The sequence below is a fragment of the Sciurus carolinensis genome, chromosome 12 (genome assembly GCF_902686445.1).
Source record: "Sciurus carolinensis chromosome 12, mSciCar1.2, whole genome shotgun sequence".
Lineage (NCBI taxonomy): Eukaryota > Metazoa > Chordata > Mammalia > Rodentia > Sciuridae > Sciurus > Sciurus carolinensis.
The window spans coordinates 103,596,034-103,616,819 of NC_062224.1; the positions used below are offsets into that span (position 1 = coordinate 103,596,034).

General features: G+C 43.6%; 1 long non-coding RNA gene across 3 annotated transcripts; it reads left to right on the top strand.

Annotated features, from left to right (window-relative positions):
• Positions 1-225: 225 nt before the first annotated feature.
• LOC124961940 (uncharacterized) lies at positions 226-20,579 on the top strand. 3 transcript variants are annotated; one of them, XR_007104381.1, is made up of 4 exons: positions 226-383; positions 4,610-4,853; positions 5,289-5,442; positions 20,419-20,579. It is a non-coding gene; the product is annotated as an uncharacterized LOC124961940 (long non-coding RNA). The 3 variants fall into 3 exon arrangements; XR_007104382.1 differs by having other exon boundaries at positions 4,610-4,713; XR_007104383.1 differs by lacking the exon at positions 20,419-20,579 and adding an exon at positions 7,222-10,459.
• Positions 20,580-20,786: the final 207 nt, after the last annotated feature.

Below are 20,786 nucleotides of genomic sequence, written 5' to 3' on the forward strand. Positions count from 1 at the left end.
TCCATTTCACAAATAGTTATTGACCACCTACTATGTCTCAGACCCTGTGCTGGATGCTGCAAGACATTCAAAGAGAGGATAATACAGGTTAATTTGCAAAGAGCTCAAAGGTTAAGCAGCAGTTCACGACAAGAAGCCATCAGAGTCATTGCCAAAGCTGAGTAACGCTGACTGGCAAATGGGCTTCCAGACTGGGCACCATGTGCTGGAGGACAAAGGGCTGCGAGTTCAGAGCAGGGTGAGGTCATGGAGACTTGCAGTAAGCTGGGAAGGTTTCAAAGACTAGGAGGAACAGGGGCTGACCTGGAACATGGTGCGCATTTGGAGAGGCAGAGGAGAGGAGCCTTCACATTAAATGGCAAAAACACCAGCCTTGGAGCAAGGTGAGCTTAGGGGATGGTCTGGTTTGATGGTAGAGGAGTCCGGGGAGGAAAGGCTGAGAAGGAGGGTGGGGCCAGATTATGGAAAGCCCTGGCGTCAGGCTCAGAACTTCAATTTCCATTATAGGCAATGTCTTTTTCATTGTGTGCTCTGGGTCACACGGGCCTGTTCCCACCCCCACCCTGCATTTTTTAAATGCCACTTATTCTTTAGTATTTAGTTACTACCTTGCACTGTTTTCTTTGTTGTATCTATGTGTCACACTGAGCCCTAAGCAAGATTGTAAATTCCACAGGATAAGTCACCTAAAGTTTTCCTAAACTGACATGACTCAATAGAGGAGCATTATCTCCCAGCCCTAGAGCCTGGGAGATAAGCAAGGCTTGCAGAGATCCATGGAGAAGCTGGGCCATGCCGTTCTGATGGCTTGGAATCAGTCCCAACCACTGCACTACCACTGCGCTCGATTCCCAGCCTCTATGTTGCTCTGCTATTCTTGGGGTTGCCTTGAAGGGTTAGGCCTCCAGTTTCAGCAATATCTCCATGGACCACATTTGGTTTTATTTTCCATCTACTAATACAGAATCTCAAATGTAGGTAGAAGGAACATGTTTTTCCTAGATTTTCCAGATTCCCTTGGGCTTTGTCTGATCAAGCTCTTTGACCTTCCCTAAACCAACCAAAGTCTCACCGTTTGACAAGAGAACTGCTGGGTCCTGAACCCTCTTACTCTCTAGAGTCCCCTGTTCCTTTGACATCACCAGCTGCCTTTCTCAGCTTCCCCCTGGGGAGGAACTCAACCAGGAACCTTAGGAATCAGGTGATTCAGGGCAGAAGGCAAGAACTGTGCAGAGCAAACACCGCCTGCCCCTGTGTTTGCTTTGGTTTAAAGAGTTACTGGGATAGTATACTAACCTTCTGTTTTGCAGGGAGCTTCGCTTTCCTTGCTGTTTTAAAGTAGCAGTTTCTCCATGTGACTGGTCAAACAAATCCTTAAAATAGACCTGACCCCCTTCTCTGTGGATCAGCCTTCTCTGGGATGGCAACAGTGACCCCAGGGCCATTGGCCCATGCCACATGTCAGGGAAATGGCCAATCAGGAGTGTCTGCATTCCTTTTCTATCCAGGGAACAGCACTTCATCTCACTGTTCCTTGAAGTCTCAGCCTTTGGTGGCCCAAACACCATCGAGTGCTAGACTCCTCACATGAGTGTCTCCTCACATGACATGGTTAGAGACCCCCATGGTGGGATGTGCACATGAATGGTCCTGTGGTCTGGAGTCCATGACTTTGGTTTCATAGATACCTTTAGCTTGGTTCTGCATGGCAAGGGCAGCTAACTGGGGTGGGGGTGAATATGGGCAAGAAGTCATTCATGGTGTTTCCTTCAAAAAAAGGAAGGGGCAAAAATCTCCCTTTTCCAACAGGAACCTGCTCTGCTGTTGAGTGGGAGTGGTCTATGGCTGGGCAGTTGACTGGGTCATGCCTAGTCCTCCAGGGTCCTGCAGATACTGACCTTCCTCTGCCTATTCCTCTTTCTCCAGATGCATTTTCCACTGGAGTGTGACCAGATCTTTAAGGACACCCCCAAAGTACATTCATAAATGTACCTTGTGTCAGTTCCCTCCTCCGGCCTTTGTTCACAGTGTTCTTTTCTCCTGATAAGTCCTTCCCTTTCCCCTGTATGCATTCAAATCCTTTCCATCCTTCAACGTCCAATGCAAACCTACCTCCTCCACAAACCTCTCTGGAATGTTCCTCACAGTTTGACCCTGGTTCTTGTCTCGTTGTTTTATGTGGGTCACTTTGAGTTTTCCTCAAATGGTCTGCAAACTCTAGGAAGGCGGCGGTCCCATTGAGTCCTACATTTCCTAAAATATCTCCCTTTTCCTGTATCACATATGTCTCCTTTGTTATTCACTTCTGAAATGCCCATAGCTACTTGCACTAAGTGGAAGATCAATAAGTACTTGACAATTGGTTGATTTATTCATGTCTTGTATTAGAAGAAAAGAATAGCTAAAATGATAAAAGTCAAGCATAATCCATGTGCCTTATTTTGGAACTTTGAAAGTGAACGTGTCTAAACACATAATGGTCTTTATGTGCATTTCTCTTTCATTTAATTGCCCACTAAGGGACACTGATCCTAGCCTTTTGCATTCCGTTAGATCACTTCCCATTCGCAAACATTAAACGAGTATCTATGAAGGGCCTCTCACTGTGCAATCCTCATATTGGGATCTGAGGCCTTGACCCTGGAGAAGAGCATGAAAAAGACTTTATTAGTCCTTTCTTATTTCCTTCTCAACCCTGAAGGAAATGACCATGACAAGTATGAGCAGTAGACAGAGGCTGTTCATGGCAAGGTGAAAATGAGGAAGGAGATCCAAAGGGTGAGAAGTTGGAATGAAGGACTTCAGCTTCCAAGAGCACAAATACGTACTGTGACTTGTAGCGACTCAAATGACCAATTATGCAAGTGGCCACCAGAACCAGACAAGACCTCCATGTGAGGGGAGTCAGCTCGGAGCTCTTTTGGGCAGCAGCCAAAACTTCAACAGTCATGGAGCAAAGTCAAGAAAGGTCCTTGAGAAGAGCTAAATTTATCCAGGTGCTGGACAGCGTGAACTTCAGGGGGAAAGGGCAAATGAGGAACCACTTGCGTGCCAGGGAAAGCGTCGAGGAAGGACAATATCCATGAGTGGTGATTCACAACAACAAAAGAGGGAAATCGTTCCAATGCTGATCAGTAGCAGCTGCTTAACTATATCACTGTGTGTGTGTGTGCGTGTGTGTGTGTGCTTTAGACATAGTATCTTGAAGCATCCTGGCAATTTGGAGATGACAGAAGATCAGAAGCCACTCGGAGATTCAACTACCTTTGATACCTCCTAAAAATGCAGTGTTTTCTCATAGAACTAGGTTAAGAGTTGGTAGTTACAAAAGCATTCCAACTTGTACCCAAGGGTCAGAGCATACAATATGCAGTGTGCAAGAGCTTTGTGATATTTTGGTAGAATCCCACTTACTGAGGACCTCAGAGAAAAGCACTGAGATCATTGCCAATCTGACAGTGTGTCTAATTTGCAAGGAATTGGGAAAGACTTGATGAAAAGTTATCTTTCCCAGGCAAGATTGACTCTCAAGGGTAAGATGGATAGCAGGAGGTAGGCAGTGAGGGGGTACTTGCCCCGTAGCTATTGGTACTTTTTTGAAATACTGGCATTCAGTCCTTAGGGGTGAGTATCATCTACAGTTTACAGATGAAGAAAGTAGATTCATGGAGTTTACATGACTTTGAAAGGCCGTACCGGTGATAATTATTACAGTCCAGGGTTCAAACCTGGCGGCCTAGTTCCAATGCCTGGGCTTTTTCTACTGAGCTGCAGAGAAGTCCCGGAGAGCTGAGCATAATCAGGATGTCGGAGAGCAGTTCAGGAGCCTTGTTCACTAAGCCTCCTAGATCTTGGACAAATCAAAACCTAACAATCAGCCAATGTCTTCCACTGAGCCAACTTACCACTTTCCTATTTCTTCTAAAATTATGTTTCTCCAAGAAATATACTTAATGAAATAAAGGTGAGTGTTGTGGCTTTTTTATCTTTGCTTTCAGCATAGGCTTACCATTTTGGTCATGTCCCAGTCTCCCTGACCTTTGTCCTCAATGCCCGGAAAGTGCATATTTGCCCAGCCACATGGCTCTAAGCAGCACATGCTCTAATCTGGACTAAGTCCACTTAGCAGAGGGGTGAATGGCCTTCCACTGACCCTTCCAAGAAACCCCTGTCCTCCCCAGGTTCTCCTGGTAACAGTGCTAGGATGGGTATACTAGGCAGAAGCCTTCTCCACAGTAAGTTCTGGAAATGGTTAATTATTGTTCCATAATTAACTGAAAATTACCATCCTTAACTCCTCCTATTTCTTCTTCTGGTCACTTCAAGCATTAACTACAGTTAATTATAACACAACTCAACACTCAGGAGGAAAGCAGCCCATGAGGAACTCATCCCTGTTCCAGACACATAAGATCGTCATCTTATGTTGGTTGGTCCAGGGGTTCCTTGTACTCTCCTTTACTCTTCCTGTACCAAGACTGGTGTTCCTTAGGATTTTGTCTTAGACATCTTCTCTTCTCAGTGTACTCATTCTCTCTGGGTAATCTCATCCTTCAATATGATAGTGATGTCAGTCATATGTCAGTGACTCTGAGATCTCTCCTTGCAGATCCACGTCAACTTGGAAGTCTCTCAGGACACAGCGACTGCTCAATACATCTTGGTGAATGCAGAGGACTGTTCAAACCTCAAAGGTTGGCATCTCAGGCAGAGGTAAGTTTTTGACTTGGTGATTTTATGGACCCTTTTAATTACTGCTGCTTTGTGAGGCCATATGGAGAGAGGGAAGGCTCACGAACCTCAGAATTACAGCTTCTAACATCTGTTTCTATCCATCTACCTGAAGGTTACAGGTAAGCTCTGAAGTAGGCAACATGGAGTCCCAGTCAGAATTCTAGAACTGGTTCTGATGCAAATTGGCTTTGTAGCTTTGAGCAAGCCCCTTTGTTTCTCTGAGTCTCAGGAGATGGTTGAACTGGATTCTATCTAACATTTGACACCTTTCAGTGGGAAGTATTCTAGCAGTTTTGTGTATGATTTTTTCCAGACTTACTAGCCAATAGATTTTACTGAGAGATGATACTATAATCTTCAGCAATTGAGCAAATTTTATTTATTTATTTTTTTTTTTCTATATCTTTGCCCAGATCTCTCTAAATGAAGCTAAGAGCTAATTGTTGGTTTCATGTAGATGTACACATAACAGACTTCAGGATCAGTGTAACAGTGTCTCCACCCAACACAAACACCTGTGTTTGTCTAACTTGTCCACTTTTCCTCCTCCCCAGACACAGTCTGGCAGGGTGGTTTTGACCTGAACATAGCAGGCCAGAGTTGCCCAGAGTGGATGATCAAGCATAAGAAACTGACTGTTCAACAAACATGCCCAATGCAAGAACAATGCATCTAAGGGAGCCATTACATTTCCAGCTATCCATTTTGGTAGGTACAGAGTTATCCTAAAAATGGTTTGGGGTTACTATTTATTTCTGTTAGCATTTTAGTCAGTTTTTTCACTGCTGGGGCCAAAAATCCTGATAGGAACAATTAGAGGAGGCAAAGTTTTTTGGGAAGGTTCATGGTTTCAGAGGTCTTAGTCCACAGACAGCCAACTCCATTCTTTGGGGCCTGAGGTGAGGCAGAACATCATGGAGGAAGAGTGTGGCAGAGAGAAGCGGCTCGGGACATGAGGGAATTAAAATGATATTCAGTATTTAGATTATTGGGATGATTGAAGGATGGTTCATGCTAAGCTAAATGGTGAACTATGATTTTAATCTTTTGATTTATTTTAGATAATTAGTGGTTCCCTACTTTTTTTTTTTTTTTTCAAATTTCTAATTTCTTCCTATTGCTAAATCCCTCCATTCCACTCAATAGCTTATCTATATAAATTTCCAGGTGGGCAAGCCAGGTGTGCATGGGTGATACATGTTTGCACACGTCTTGAAGCCTCTTTGTATACAGCTCCATTTTCTTCCCTCAAGACTTTTCTCCAGGAGCTTTGTCCTCTTGCTCCACTTTGGGCTGGTGCCCCAGGCCTGATGTGAAGCCGTCCATCTGGGACTTCCTTCATAATCATCATCTTTCTCTAACATTGTCTACCTATTTCTTGCATTCCTTGTCTTCCCTTTCTTGAATTACATCCTGATTTTTTTGGATCACTGTCTCTAGAAATTCCTGAAAAAAGGTACCTACGAGTGAACTTTTGGAAATGTTACTAGGACGATATTGTCTGCATGCTGTGATCTCATTAAGACTTAGAAATAGTTGAAAATCATTTTTCTTCAAAAAATTTTTTTCATCTACTCCCTTCTAGTGCTGATGTCGAAAAGTTTGTTGCTATTCTTATTACCATTTCCTTGTATGTAACCCACTTTTCTCCCTGAAAATTTTTGTTTATCCCTAATATGTTAGACCCCATGATGATACATCTGAGTGAGGTTTTTTTTAAAAAGTCATTGTGTTGTGTACTTGATCAGTCCTTCCAATCTGGAAATTTTGTGTTCTTCAACTTTTTTGCATTATTTGCTTGACAATTTCTTCTCCATGATTTTTGTCCCCATAAACTATCATTGGTCATAAAAATAACTACTTGGTTTGATTCTCTAATTTTTTTCTACTTATCCATCATTTTGCACATTTTTTCTGACTTTCGAGAGATTTCAACCTTCTATTTTGTGTCTTCCCCTGAGTTTACTGTAGTTTTAATTCTCAAATACTTTTAAATTTCTCATTGTTCTTTAGTTGTCATAATTTGTATATGATTCTTGTTTCATGGATATAATCTCTCTCTTCTTTCTCCTATTCACCTTTCCCAATGTTCACCTTGGTAGGTACAGAGTTATTCTAAAATGGTTTTGGGTTTCTATGTATTTCTGATAGTAAAACAAATATCCTAGCTTTATGTTGCTGATAGTTTTCTGCTTTCTACATTGCCTCTGCTTCCTCCAGATTGTTTTATTACTCTTTGTTATCTCCATCTTTCATGTAGGAGGGTTTCCCTTAGTATCTGATGTATTTCTTTTGTCTGTTTTTATTGAAGAGTGAGGTTTTTCACTGGTTGGACTGTTTTAGGGTCACCAGGTGGCAAGTGGGCTTTCTCTGCACACTGCTAGTCCGGTTTGGAAGACAGAAAATACAGAACAAAGTTCAGGCTCTGAATCCAGGGTCAACGACTTGGCAAGGTAAAAGTACAATACTTCTCTCTCTTTCACTTAGGGTGAATTTCCCCTTTCACCATCGTTTCACTAAAAATCATCAACAGGATTAGATAAGTGCTTATCTGCTAAGGTCATTCCAGATGCCGTCCAAAGCTTGAATTCGGAAATGATAAACTCAAGATGCTCATCATCTCATGAAGAGAGCTGACATCAGAGCCTACCAGACTACCACATAGAAAACACCCACAGAGTCTCTCCCACAGGGTGTTTGGACTGAATGTGAGGCTGGAGCTTCAGCTCATTGAGCCTGAGGAGCACACTCTCTGGGGATGGATGAAAACACACTTGGAAATTGGAATCAATGTGATTATTCCAAGCAAAAGAGTAGAGCTCTTATCCACATACAAAATCCTGATATTCTGTGCTCTTTGTGTTTCATTTTCTAGGAAATGTCTTTTTGCAATCTCTCTCCATGATTATTACTGCTGATGAAGAAGTTTTCTGAACTATGATGTTCATGTAGTGATTGAAAAATTGTAGATAAAATACCCTGCAAAGGAGTTGAAATGCCTTCTCCACTGTCTAAGTTTTCAGATTTATAATGAAAGGACCAGATCTGTGTTCCCTACATTTTAGCCATGGCCTGCCATGAAAATGTATTTAGTCCATCCCTGAGCCCAACAGGAATGTTTCTCTCTCTTTTATCTACCCACCTATTTACCTATTCAACCACCTATACTTATTCTACTTACTTAAAATCAAATCTAAACTTTGCGGACTATTTAATCCTACTGAATTCTCCTTTCTCTAAATACCTGCAACATGGCTATTGGCAGTGCTCATTTTAACAGATAGTAAATCATGACTTAGATTGTTGTCAGGTGTGATCAACAACACAAATGCCTACCAAAGACCAGGAGATGATGTAAATAAAACCTACTTCAGGGAGTCAGGTAACAGAGTGCTGGGGACTGGTGTGAACTGGACAATGAGTGCTGTCAGTAAGGGACAGCCCCCGCTCACTCCAGTCAATTAGTACCCGCCAGGAATGCAGGCAAGGGGTATGGATCTTCCAGTTTTTCAAGAAAAGTCAGATATCCAGATTTTATGACTTTTTAAAATGATGGTTCCATCTCACAGAAACACTGTGTGGGCTGAACACAATGAATGTTTCACAGTGTGTGTTTGCAGCCTCTGGCACAAGTCTCTTTCCATGGTGTGGTGAGCGTCTCCAGCTTCCTGTTTCTCAGTGACACATGGAGGCTCAGACACCACCCAGCATGTATAGTATGTGTCTGATAGATGCTTGCCCAATTTTCTGGAATACCACATCCACATCAAGCAATTATTACCTGTAGGGGGTGTAAAGAGAAATCACCCCACAAAACTCTTTCCCCCCAACCTGGTGGGGCTTGCTGCATTTGCTTGGCAGGTGTAAATAAGCCATTACTATTTTATTTTATGATTTTTCCATACTGGGGATTAAATCCAGGGCCTTTGCATGCTATGCAAGCACTGTACACTGAGCTGCATCCTCACCCTCCCCTTTTTATTTTATTTTGAAACAGGGTTTTGCTACGTTGCCCAGACTAGGCCTTGCCATCCTCCTGCCTCAGCCTCCCCAGTAGTTGGGACTACAGGTGTGAGCCACTGTTCCTGGCTTTTATCTCCGCTAAATAAAAACCCCTCTCAGCCCTCCCTTCCTTTACAGTTGCTACCAACAGCATGTGCAGCGACCTCTTCTTTATCAACTCATTTACTTCTCAGTCATCCTCCCACATAGCCTACTCTCCAGAAGTCACTCTGGATGGGACCACCAGTGATCCTTGTGGTTCAGTGCAGTGGCACCCATCAGCCCTGGCCATCTTCTTAACGACTTGAACCAGTCTGTGCTCTTTGATACCATCCATCCTTGCCTGTTTCTTGACACAAAGCCTTGGCCTTTGGGGCTCTGCTCCTTCTGAATTTTCTTCAGCCTTTCTGGATGCTCCCACTCAGGTTCCTTTCCTGCCCAGTCCCTACATGGCTGATCTTCTGCAGGTGTCCTGCCAGGCTCTCCCTCCTCCCTCCACTCAGTCACCCGGGGTGACCTTGTCTCTCCCATGACTCTCTCCCACATGAGCACTGATGTGTCCAGCTCCGTCTCCGCTGCAGCTCCAGACTCATCTAATCAGCTGCTTTCTGGCAGTGTCTATCTCCATTGAAACTTCCAGCTCCGCGCGTCCAAGGCTGAGCTCACCATGCCCCCTGCGCCACGCGCGGCTCCTCTCCCTGCACTGCTGTTCTTTGCAAGGGACAACAACGTCATCCACCTAGCGGCCTAAACATGAATTCTGTAACTCGGTCCCAGTGTTGGATTTCCCAATAAGCACAAACAAGCACAGGCTTGGAACACCACGAAAACAAAATCAAGGTGCCAAAAATATGTTGAAATAATTTAGCGCTTAATAAAAAGCTTCTCAGTGCCATCCAGGAAAGAGCAGAAACTTGTTGGACTTTCTTACACCTGCATTATGACTATATTCTAATTTGACTTTGAATGATGTAGGGTGGGTGGACATAATCTTGTCAGAGCTTAGGACTCCTAAAGTTCTTCCTATGGCCTGGTCATTCTCAGCTGTCCCTTGTCCATGCCCAATTGGTTCCTAAGCCCTATTGATTTTGCCTCATTGACAACAATTGAACCATCTCTAATGCTATCTCCGGGGTTTTCTGTCTGCAGCCTAGATTGCTTAGAAGCCTCTTGATCAACTCTCTCTTGCCTCTCACCCATCCCAGAGCTGTGATCTGCTTCCTGTATGTCACTCTCTCCTCCTAAAATCTCTCCACAGCCACTTGTAACTCAGAGAGGTTCCAACACCTAGGCCAGCCGACAGGGTCACACGCCTGGCCTCTCACCTGGGCCTCCTCATCTTCCTGCTGCTCTTTCACGTGTAACTTCTTTCCAGATTTCTCGTTCTGACTCCACCCATGCAGTCCTCACTCTGTCCCCACCTCAGCTGGGGAATGAGTCTTCCTGAGACATAAAGGAAAATCTGAGCGACTAAAGCTATATGGTCCAGAGAGGAAATTAATCCTTCCCCTCTGTGGGTGGAATACGGTCTGTCCTCTCCAAATGTCCTGTCGAAACATTACCTCCACTGTGACCTAATAAGAGGCTAGAAACTTAAACTGATTATGGTGTTTAGAGGTGGGTCCTTTGGGAGGTGACCAGGTTCATCAGGTGGAGCCCACATAACTGAATCCTGGTGGCTTCGTCGGAAGAGAGAGAGATGGGAAGACAAATGGGTATGTGCTCCTGTCTGTCTCCCCACAGTGCCCTGCACGACCCTGGGACCCTGCCATCAAGCAGTCCGTCACCAGGTATAGCCCTGCACCTAGGACCGCCAGAACCATGAGCCAAAATAAACCTCTTTTCTTTAAAACTAACCCAGCTTGTGGTCCTGTGTTACTAACAGCAGAACATGGACTGACATACCTCCCATCTCTTAAAATCCTCCAAAGGAGAAATAACCAAACTTATAGGTCAACAAAGCGTCCAAGAAATCTTTTCTTGGCCTGACTTTGGAACCTCAGTTCTGCAGGTAGATTCCCGGCTGGGCCCACATGCAGAAGAGGGCCATTGTCCTCTGCCTCTCATACTGAGTGACAGCATCTTCACGTCAGCGCCACGAGCCGCCTCTCAGCTGACAGAACCCGTGTCCTCTGTCAACAGGGCCCGGGGACACTCCGTGCACCTCCGGTTGGGGCCGAGCCTCAGAGAGAGAAGGGCATTACTCACTGGAGCCCCATCCTCACTCAAGGCTGTTTGCCCATTTCCACCAGGGGGCTGGCAGGGCTGGGGGGGAGGGCACAGGAGAGTGGAGCCGTTTGTTTTCCCCTTTGTGTTAACAATACAACATCTGTTCCCCAGCCTGGCAGCTGGACCAGAGTGAAATGATGTGACCATTCATTGCTCGGGGCTCAGGGGGTGGGGAGTGGGAGAGGGGAGGAGGGGAGCAGCAAGGGCTGAACAATAACAACAACAATAATGAGAAGCTCTTCAATGCATTTGGCAGACCCGGGGCCAAGAACCCGCAGAGCTGGGTAACCTGATGTTCTGGCAGATCCACTTATTGTAACTAATACACCGAATAGCAATCCGCATGCATTTTTAAAAGAATCGCTCAATGAAAAGGATAGTATTTACCTAGCAAATATCTATTTTGGCTCATGCACTTTGATTTAAAAAAAAAATGTGTTTATTTACCTAAGAGTGAAACTGAGAGAGATAGAATGAGACCAAAAGAGTAACACAAGAGTTAGAGAAAGCAGGAAGGGGAAAGAGGACCCACGGTCTGATTTTCCTCCTGCCTCCCTCCTGTTCCCTCTCCTCCTCCTGGGCTGGCTCCTTCCCATCTCTGCAGTCTAAGGCTGGCCTGCTCCAGGTCTCCATTCTCATCTACACTCACTCTTAACGTTCTTATCTAGTCCTGCGGCTAAGGGATCCATTAAAAACTGGCCATTCCCAGTTGGCACCCCAGCCCATGTCCATCCTGAGTTCTCGCCCTGCATATTCAACTGCTGGCTCTCCATCTCCGGCTGGATGTCTAAGGCCGTGGTAAGCTCAGCATCCCCAGTGAGCTTCTGATGTCCCTCATGCTCCGGGCCGGCTCATCTCTGCTGGTGGCAACTTCATTCTTAACTCTTTTCTTGCTCTCACATCCTACAACAAACTGTTGGCAAGTCCCATTGACTTGAAATGTCTCCCAGAGCCAGACGTCTTCCTCTTCCTGGCTTGCTCTTCTGAGATTTGTGCTTCTCTGACTTACTCATCTTTACCCCAGCACCCGCCATCTTTTCTTGCTTATTTTTCACCCTAACAGTTGTCGCACACACAGAGTTCTATCTTTTACCTGTGTATTTGAATTGCCTCCTCCAGTGGTGACAGAATTTCCATATGGGCAGAGACTTTTGTCTGTTCAGTACTCGGCTCCAATCCCAGCTCTTGGAACAGTGCTTGGAACAAAGAAGCTGCTCAATAAATATTTGATGAGTGCCAAATGGATGGATAAACAAATAAATGGATGCATGGCCCCTGTTATTGTTTATGGCGGAATGGCGAGGCTGCCAGAGGCTCTTCCCACACCCTCTGAGCCCGTGGAGAAGTGTTTGTTGAGTGGTTAATCTGGGTGTAACATCTCTTCCCCTAATAAATACTGGACAGAGAAGGCAAGGCAGACCCTGCTTTCCTGGAGTCCCATTATGGGGCAAGGGATTTGGGGCTAACTAGCAAAAAGACATGAATGAAGGCCTCCATTCCAGTGCTCAGAGCCCCTTCCTGTGTTTTATTTGAAAATTATGTTTCGTGTTTTTTTTTTTTTTATTGTAAACAAATGTTTTGTTTTTTGGTATTGGGAATTGAACCCAGGGATGCTTACCCACTGAGCCACATCCCCGATCCTTTGTATTTTTTATTTTGAGACAGGGTCTTTGCTCAATTGCTTAGGGCCTTGCTAAGTTGCTGAGGCTGTCTTTGAACTTGCAATCCTCCTGCCTCAGCCTCCCAAGGCGGGTGGGATTACAGGTGTGCACCACCACACCTGGCCTTCCGAAGCCTTTTCACAGACTGGCTGCTATGGAAGACTCCTGGGCAAAGGCAGAACTAGATTACAGTGCCAGTGACACAGGGACAACTGTCACTCAGACACAGCAGAAGAGAAGATTTAGGATGCAAACTGTCAGGTTAGGGCTGGAGCTCTACACCTCACAGGGAGATCACAACCCTCTGCTCTAAGCTCCCTGAGGCCACCTGGGTGCCTGGAATGTAGTGACCTCTCTGAGGACTTTGTTTCTTTCTTTTTTTTTTTTTTTTATTGTAAACAAATGGGATACATGTTGTTTCTCTGTTTGTACATGGAGTCAAGGCATACCATTTGTGTAATCATAAATTTATATAGGGTAATGTTGTTTGATTCATTCTGTTATTTTTTTCCCTTCCCCCCACCCCTCCCACCCCTCTTTCCCCTCTATACAGTCCTTCCTTCCTCCATTCTTGCCACCCTCCCTAACCCTAACCCTAAACCTAACCCTAACCCTAACGCTAACCCCTCCCACCCCCCATTATATGTCCTCTGAGGACTTTGTTTCTTGACTCACCACTTTCCATCCTTTAGGATCTGGGACTGAAAAAGAAAATGCAAGAGTGGGTCATTCCCTAGGTTCATCAAAGCTCCTTACATTTGCACAATTTGCTGAGAACTTCCAAATGCATTCCTTGTACTGTGTGTGTGTGTGTGTGTGTGTGTGTGTGTGTGTGTACAGGGAAATTGTGTAAAGTATTAGTGGTATTAGAAACAGTTCCAATATAGTATGATGAGTGCTCTGGAATGTTAATGTAATTAAAGCAACACTGAAATTAGTAGACCAGCTACTTCTTTTCACAGATTTGAAAACAGATTTAGAGATCAAGTTTAGAATACTGGGGATTACAACAGTCCTGGGGACTAAGCTTGACCCCAGGTGCTTTGTCACCCAATTCACACAATCCCTTTCTCTCCTGTGCTGTTGGAAGGCGACTTTCTCAGTCATCTCATGAACCCACACTAGCAGTCACACTAGCCCACAGCCTTTCTCAACCTGCTCTGGAGGCACTAAACCAAGTGGTACTTGAGGTGTACTTGTTTGTCTTGGAATCTGTCTGCTTGGGTTGGAGTTGGGACCCAGACATCGCTGCTCATCCATCTGGGTCTGTCACTCATGATTATCCCAACTCTGACACTCGGAAGTGAGAGGCACTGATGAAGCTATTTAACCTCTGTCAACTTCAGGTTCTTCATTTGAGATGAAGATAATAATAGTTCCTACATCAAAAGGTTCCTACAAAAGGTTCCTACATCAAGGATTAATGAGTTTCAACTTACGAAGCACTGTATTAATTCACTTGGGCTGCCATAACAAAGCACCACAGACAGAGTGATTTAAACAATAGAAGCCAATTTCTCACGTTTCTGGAGGGTAGAAGTTCAAGGTCAAGGTCTCAGCAGGGTAGACTTCTTCTGAGGTGTGCCCTTGAAGGGAATATGGGGATCCCCAGCCCCTTCCTGTCTCTTCTTGAGCTGCGGCTCTTTCCTCTGCACCCTGCATGTCTCTTGTGAGTCCAATTGCTTACTTCAAGGATACCAGTCAGATTGGATTAGGCCCACCCCAAGGGCCGCCTTGCAGTTTAATCACCCCCTTTAAAGCCAGTTACATTCAGAGGCTGTGGGTGTTGGAGCTTCAACATACACATTTCTTTTCCAAGGGTGAGCACAATTCAAGCCGTAACAAGCACCTAAACAGTGGTTGGCAGTGCTTGGTTAAGTAAACAAATAAAAGTAAAACTTAACCCTCTGTTTGAATTCCCAGTCTCAGTCGCTATTGCTTCTTAGAGGTGGTGAGTCCTGCAAGTTCATTACCACATTTACCATAGCACTCCTCTCATAAATCCATCTCTGTCAAGCTTGGGTTTTGAAAGATTCTTAGTTTATTCACTTCACATTCCTTGTGATTGTCTAGAGTCTTAACAATATCCCCTCTGAATTTTTAGCTTTTTGAACCGAACGGTCCCATGACCAGTAGAAATATCCTAGACCTGGGGAGGTCCAAGCCTCAGTTCTGCTACAAGCTAGCTTTGGGCAATCTCTTCAACTTTCTGAACCTTGGAATCTCCAGATAAAGATTGGGAATAACCAACCGTGTTAATATTCAGTAATTACTCCATGGAACATGGTAGTTACAGGGCATGGGATTCAGAAACCCGATGAATGTGGGTTGAATCCCACGCACATGGGGATTAGAACAGCCCAGGAGACTGTTCTAGTTGGGTGCTCTTGGGCAGGTTACTTAAACCCCAGTTTCCCCCCATTAAATGAGAACAACAGTAGTATCACCTCTCTTTTTAGGCTTGCTGTGAGGCTTACGTGAAATAATGCACACAAATTTCCCTTAGCAGAGTGCATGGCACATCCTAAGTGTGCCAACTCCCTTCCTGACTTCACTTCACTCCTTCCTGGGGCCATCTTGCCTGTGCACATCTTTCCAGAGAGCCAACACCTAGAACCACATGCTCTCTCTATTTTGGAGGAGATGAGAGTGACAACTTGATTTTGTTTGAAGGAAGAACAGCATTTCCTGTTTTTTTTTTTTTTTTCTTTTTTCTTTTTTTTTTTTCTGGTTCATGATGATGTTCAGATTTTGTTTGACTATTTTGACCAAAGTAGTACATTTGTCTCATACCCTCTATCGGATCATTGCTAAGTTTTTAATAAGTGTACATCCCAAACCCCACATGTTAAAGCTTGGTCTCCCACATGTGGTGCTTCTGGGGGTGGGTGAAGTCTTTAGAAGGTGGGGCTTAATGGAAAGAAGTTAGGTCATTGAGGGTGTGTGTATAATGGTGATATTGGGGCTCTGGCCCTCACCTGACTTTTCCTTTGCTTCCTGTCCATCATGAGCTGAGTAGGCTTCCTCCACTGTAGATCCCCACCATGATATGCTGTGCCACCCACAGGTCCAAAGCAACAGGACCAGTGACCACAGACTGAAATGTCTGAAATCATGGGCCACAATACGCCTTTCCTCTGGTATTTGTAACAGTGATAGAAAGCTGATTAAAAGTCACGCCTACATTTGACAACCAAGTAAGTGGATGCACAATAGTGAGGCTATTCAGTGAAGGTCTCCCTTGCAAGTGGGATGTGGACATTAGTGTCTGCAAGGTATTTTTATTGGGTTTACTAATAAATTTTTAATAATCTTTTATTGTAGCAAAGTGCCAAATAATTTATTTTTTTCTAATCCGTATTTCTGTACATAATAAAATTAATATTAAGAGGAAGCAATATTAACTTTGTAGTATTGAATCCATCTTTCTATTTTCTTGGTATTGGGAAATGAACCCAGGGGTGCTTAACCACTGAGTCACATCCCCGGTCCTTTTTTACTTTTTATTTTGAGACAGGGTTTTGCTAAGTTGCTCAGGGCCTTGATAAATTGCTGAGGTTGACTTTGAATTTGTGATCCTCCTGCCTCAGCCTCCCAAGCTGCTGGGATTATAGGCATGTGCCACTAGGCCCAGCCTAAATCCATCTTTCTTTCCATCCATACATCAAATGGAAAAACAGGGAAGGTGCCATGTCTTCCTCTTTGCTAGTCAAGGCAAATATTTAAATAAAAGTTGTTCCTGGTCTCATCTCAAAGACTGAGAGACATCTGACTCCTAAGTAAAAGATGGACCTATGGAGACCATTGCAGGAAGGGATGGCTGAAGGTGGGGGCAATAAGGTGGAGACTCCCTGAAGTTAGTGACTCAATCTCAGATCAAATGAAGTAACAGTTAAGATTGAGTTGGGAGAAAATTTTGACATTCCAGGTTTATTCTGCTTCAGTTGTTTTTAAAATCAGAGGTTTTAATGTGGCTAAAATTATTTCAGCAAATGTTCCTAAAAAATACTTCTGGCATTTTGTGACAAGAAAGTATAAGTTTATGGTAGCTAAGGGGATGTCAGAGACTCATCTAAATTTGATTCCCAAATGATAGTTTGTCAAGTGTTTGAAGACAGCTGCTAGGTCTCTTGGGTATCTGCAATTTTCTTGGCTAAATATCTTCACCTCCTCAAGGATTTCCATGTGACAGGGCTGCCCAATTCTGAGCGTCTTGTCTAGCCATCATTCAGTACTTGTCAGTGTGAACATGTGGCACCTGAAAGAGCTTACCACTGCAGATGTGGATTGACCCATGCTAAATGAAGTGATCCTTCCACAGATCCCTTAAGAAGTTTGTCCTTCGTTAATGCCTAGCCACATCCACAATGGTTTATCAATCACATCATGGTTTCAATTCATACTTACAGTTAACTAAAACCTCCAAAAGATGTTATTATTCCTTTTCCAGAAGAAAACTAATATTTAAAATATTTGATTTTGAAACAATGATAGATTCTCATGAATTTGCAAAGACAATGCAGAGAACTCCCAAGTGCTCTCCTCTAAGTTTTCTCCCATGGTTACATCTTTCTTATCAATAGAACCAAAAACAACTAGGAAAATGACATTGGTACTTGTATGTCTATAGTTCTATGCTGTTACACATATTCATGACTTTAAGGAATAGATCTGAGCTCCTTAAATTGTTGCCCTGTAACTGCATAAGTTTCTTCAGCTATTTCCCTCTTTTCTTTCATTTTGTAATTTTCTAGTTAGTGTTAAATTTTTGAGAGTTTCTCATTTCTCTCAATATTTGTTAATGCCCCTCTGATTTTTATTTTTTTATTTTTTAGCACTTCTTTACTTTCTGGCGCTACAAGATGTTTTGAACTTATCTTGTATATTTCCTGCCCTAGTCCTAGAATCAGTCATTTCTCCAAACAGCCTGCTGTATTCTTTAATGCTTATCACTACCTGACATGATATGATATGCTTTTTCGTACATTTGATTCATGTTCCTCCCTCACCCAGCTACAATACAAGTTTCATGAAGATAGGAAGTTTGTGGTATTCCTAGTCATGAAATCAACTTTGTCAAATCAGTTCTGACCATGGGACCAGGGGTCTCTTTTCTCTGGACTTTTATTTACTGTTCAGGAGTTGGGAGTACAAAATTCACCATTTCCTTGTTTGGCTCTTAGAAATCTTGGCTCTCGAGTTAGTTTTTCCTTCAGATTCCTCATCTCTGCAATTCTGATGACTTCTTAATCAAAATTAAGCTTAGCATAGCAGTTCCTTTATTGCTTCCTCAATTTTGTATGCAAGAGAAGAATTTAGAGAAGTTCTGCTTTTAGACAAAAAGTGAGACTTGCAACAGATTTTCAGAGCTAGGAGAGCAATTGCAAATCACATCCACATTTTCAATGCGAGTATCGTTCTCAGTCCAACCACGTTGCTACCTGTGGTTTTCACTGTCTTTAGACTTCACCTGAAGCTTCCCCTTTGGGCTTCCATCCTTGAGTTCACGGCTAGCCAAGACTTGCCTTGTCCACTAGGTCCAGCAAATCTATGAGGTATACCCATGTCCATGTCCATGTGGCAGTCATCAGACGTTGTCTGGAAAAATTTATAAGGTTATACTTGCATTTCTATATGGAAATTAGCAGTTTATTTTATTACTTAAGCTCTGGTATTATTACTAAACTCAATTATGTCTGTCTTCTTCTTAGCCATTTTCTGTGGTCTGTCTTTGCTTTTTTTTTTTTTTTTTTTGGACTGGGGATTGAACCCAGAGGCACTCTACCACTGAGCTACACCTACAGCCCTTTTTATTTTATTTTTTTATTTTGAGAGAGGATCTTGTTAAGTTGCAAAGGCTGGCCTCAAACTTGCAGTCCTCCTGCCTCAGCCTCCTGGTAGCTGGGATTACAGGTGTGTGACCTGCACCCAGCTGTTTGCTTCTCTTAATAGTTTGCATAGAATCTGATTTTGTACTTTTACTTAGGACTGTCTCCTTGCTCTTTGCATACTACCAGAAAGCCTCTGATCATTTAAAGTAATCCCCTCTGTCACCGTCTTTCTGGTTCTGGCTGGATTTATTTTGCCTTTGGCCAGGATTTCATTTCTTGTTGTTAACTCTAGGGCAGAAGGCTAACTCCTGTGGGCTACCTCCTCCTGTTTTTAATGTTTTTTCTTATTCATTTTTTCCCTTTCCACATTCTGAGATAGATTTTGAAGGTTGACAGTGACAAGGGAAAGGGAAAAAAGAAAATACAGACAAGAAATAAACAAAATGCCAGAATGGAGGATGACATTTTTAGCTGGGGGTGGCTCCTGAGTAGGGAGCTTGGGGCAAAGGGCAGAAGGAAGTGAGAGAGCAAGGCGTGAGTCTGTCTAGGGAAGAGCACAACTTGCAGAACAGTAGGTGAAAAGGTCCAGCAGCAGGAACAGGTGCAACATGATCTAGAACCAGCAGAGCTCCCGTGTGGCTGGAGCCAGGTGAGGAGAAGGAAGTTAGCAGATGAAACCAGGGAGGCAGTGGGAGGGGAGCAGGCTGTATAGATCACAGTAAGGACTTTTACTTCCATGTGAGTGAGTGGCGGGAAGCCATTAGGAATTGAGCATGTGTCTGTGATTGTGTGCATGCACATTTCTAGGAGGCTCAGAGCTGGGATGAAACTGAAAAGGTACAGCGTGGCTAAAATTTGCAAAGCTGAGGATTATGGGCTCTAATCCTCAAGGGCGGAGCAAGGTCATGAAGCAGAAGAGAGCAGACATGTGTTCAACAGTCACCGGATTACAGTTTCATTCTGAGCATGCTGTGGGAATTTATCAATTAGTTTCTATACAGTGTCTAAATTTTGCAGGTGAAGAAACAGATGCATGAGTAACCAGAGAAGCTGAGCCTGGTCATTTGACTGCCATCTCTTCCCCATCTCTGTGCAGCAAAAGTGATTGCAATTGGTGGAGAAAGAGAATCAGAAGAAAGCACAGATAGAACTGCTCGTGGCTGGCCTCCACTGGCCTCTGAGTTGACCTGACTCAAATTAAGAGACTTTGAGGTCTCCTTGCCATGTCCACTCTTGGGATGCTGCAAAGGATACACCCATCAGTATCCTTTCAGAGAATTTCCCTAATTTTATTATCCAATTTTATTCAATTACTTAACAAATATTTGTTAAGTCTCCTAATGTGTTCCAGGCAGTGTCCCAGAAAGTACACACTCAGTCTTTGTGTTCAAGGGTCTATATCATGGGAGAAATATATAATAAACAAATTATCACATACATAAATGAAAATATTTCACATGGCAATTAAATGCTATGGGAAAACAAATAGAGTGGAAGGAATCCTGACTTGGGGTTGGTTAGGGAAAGGCAGGCTGCTCCAGACTGGGCAGTCAGAAACCATTTCTTTGAAGACAGGACTTCCAGTTGAGACCTGCATGAGAAGAACTGCAGACAAAAATCTGAGAAAAGAGCATTCTAGAAAGAAAAAAAAAAAAAAAAAGCCAATGAATAGATGAAAAAAAAGCCTGGTGCAAAAGCCTCAAGTCCTGAGTGACTTTGTGTGACCTTGACATGTCCAAGGAACAAAAGGAGACTAATGTGGCGGAAGGGCAGTGAAGTGGCAGGGGGTGCTGGCTGATGAGGTTTAAGGGGCCAGCAAGGACCTGCAGGAACCCTAGGTGCAGAGGGAAGCTGCTAGAACTTAGAAACATGTCGGGTGCTCTGAATGAGCAGCTGTCATACATCAACCCTATCAATTATATTTATCAATCAATTTCCTTTTCTTGTCATTTGCTCCAAAGCTTAGGGTCAGACTTCTGTCTCTTTGTTTTCTGCCCCATGAAGCTACAAGAAGCAGCTCTCTGAAAACCAGGAAACAAACCCTCTCCAGACACTGGATCTACTTACCCCTTGACCATGGACTTCTCGACCTCCAAAACTGTAAGAAATAAAGTCTGATGTTTAAGCCATGCACAGTCTATGACATATTTGTTGTGGCAGCCTGAACGGACTAAAGCACTGCTTCATACTTGGCACCATCTTGTGCTCAATACTGTGTCCTTTTTCATTCTCTCCAGCTCTTCTTGCTTTACCTAATTCTGATTTATGTTATCTTTTTGATAAGTCGCTTCAAAAAAATTTTTTTTGATAAAGCTATGTGTGTATAAGA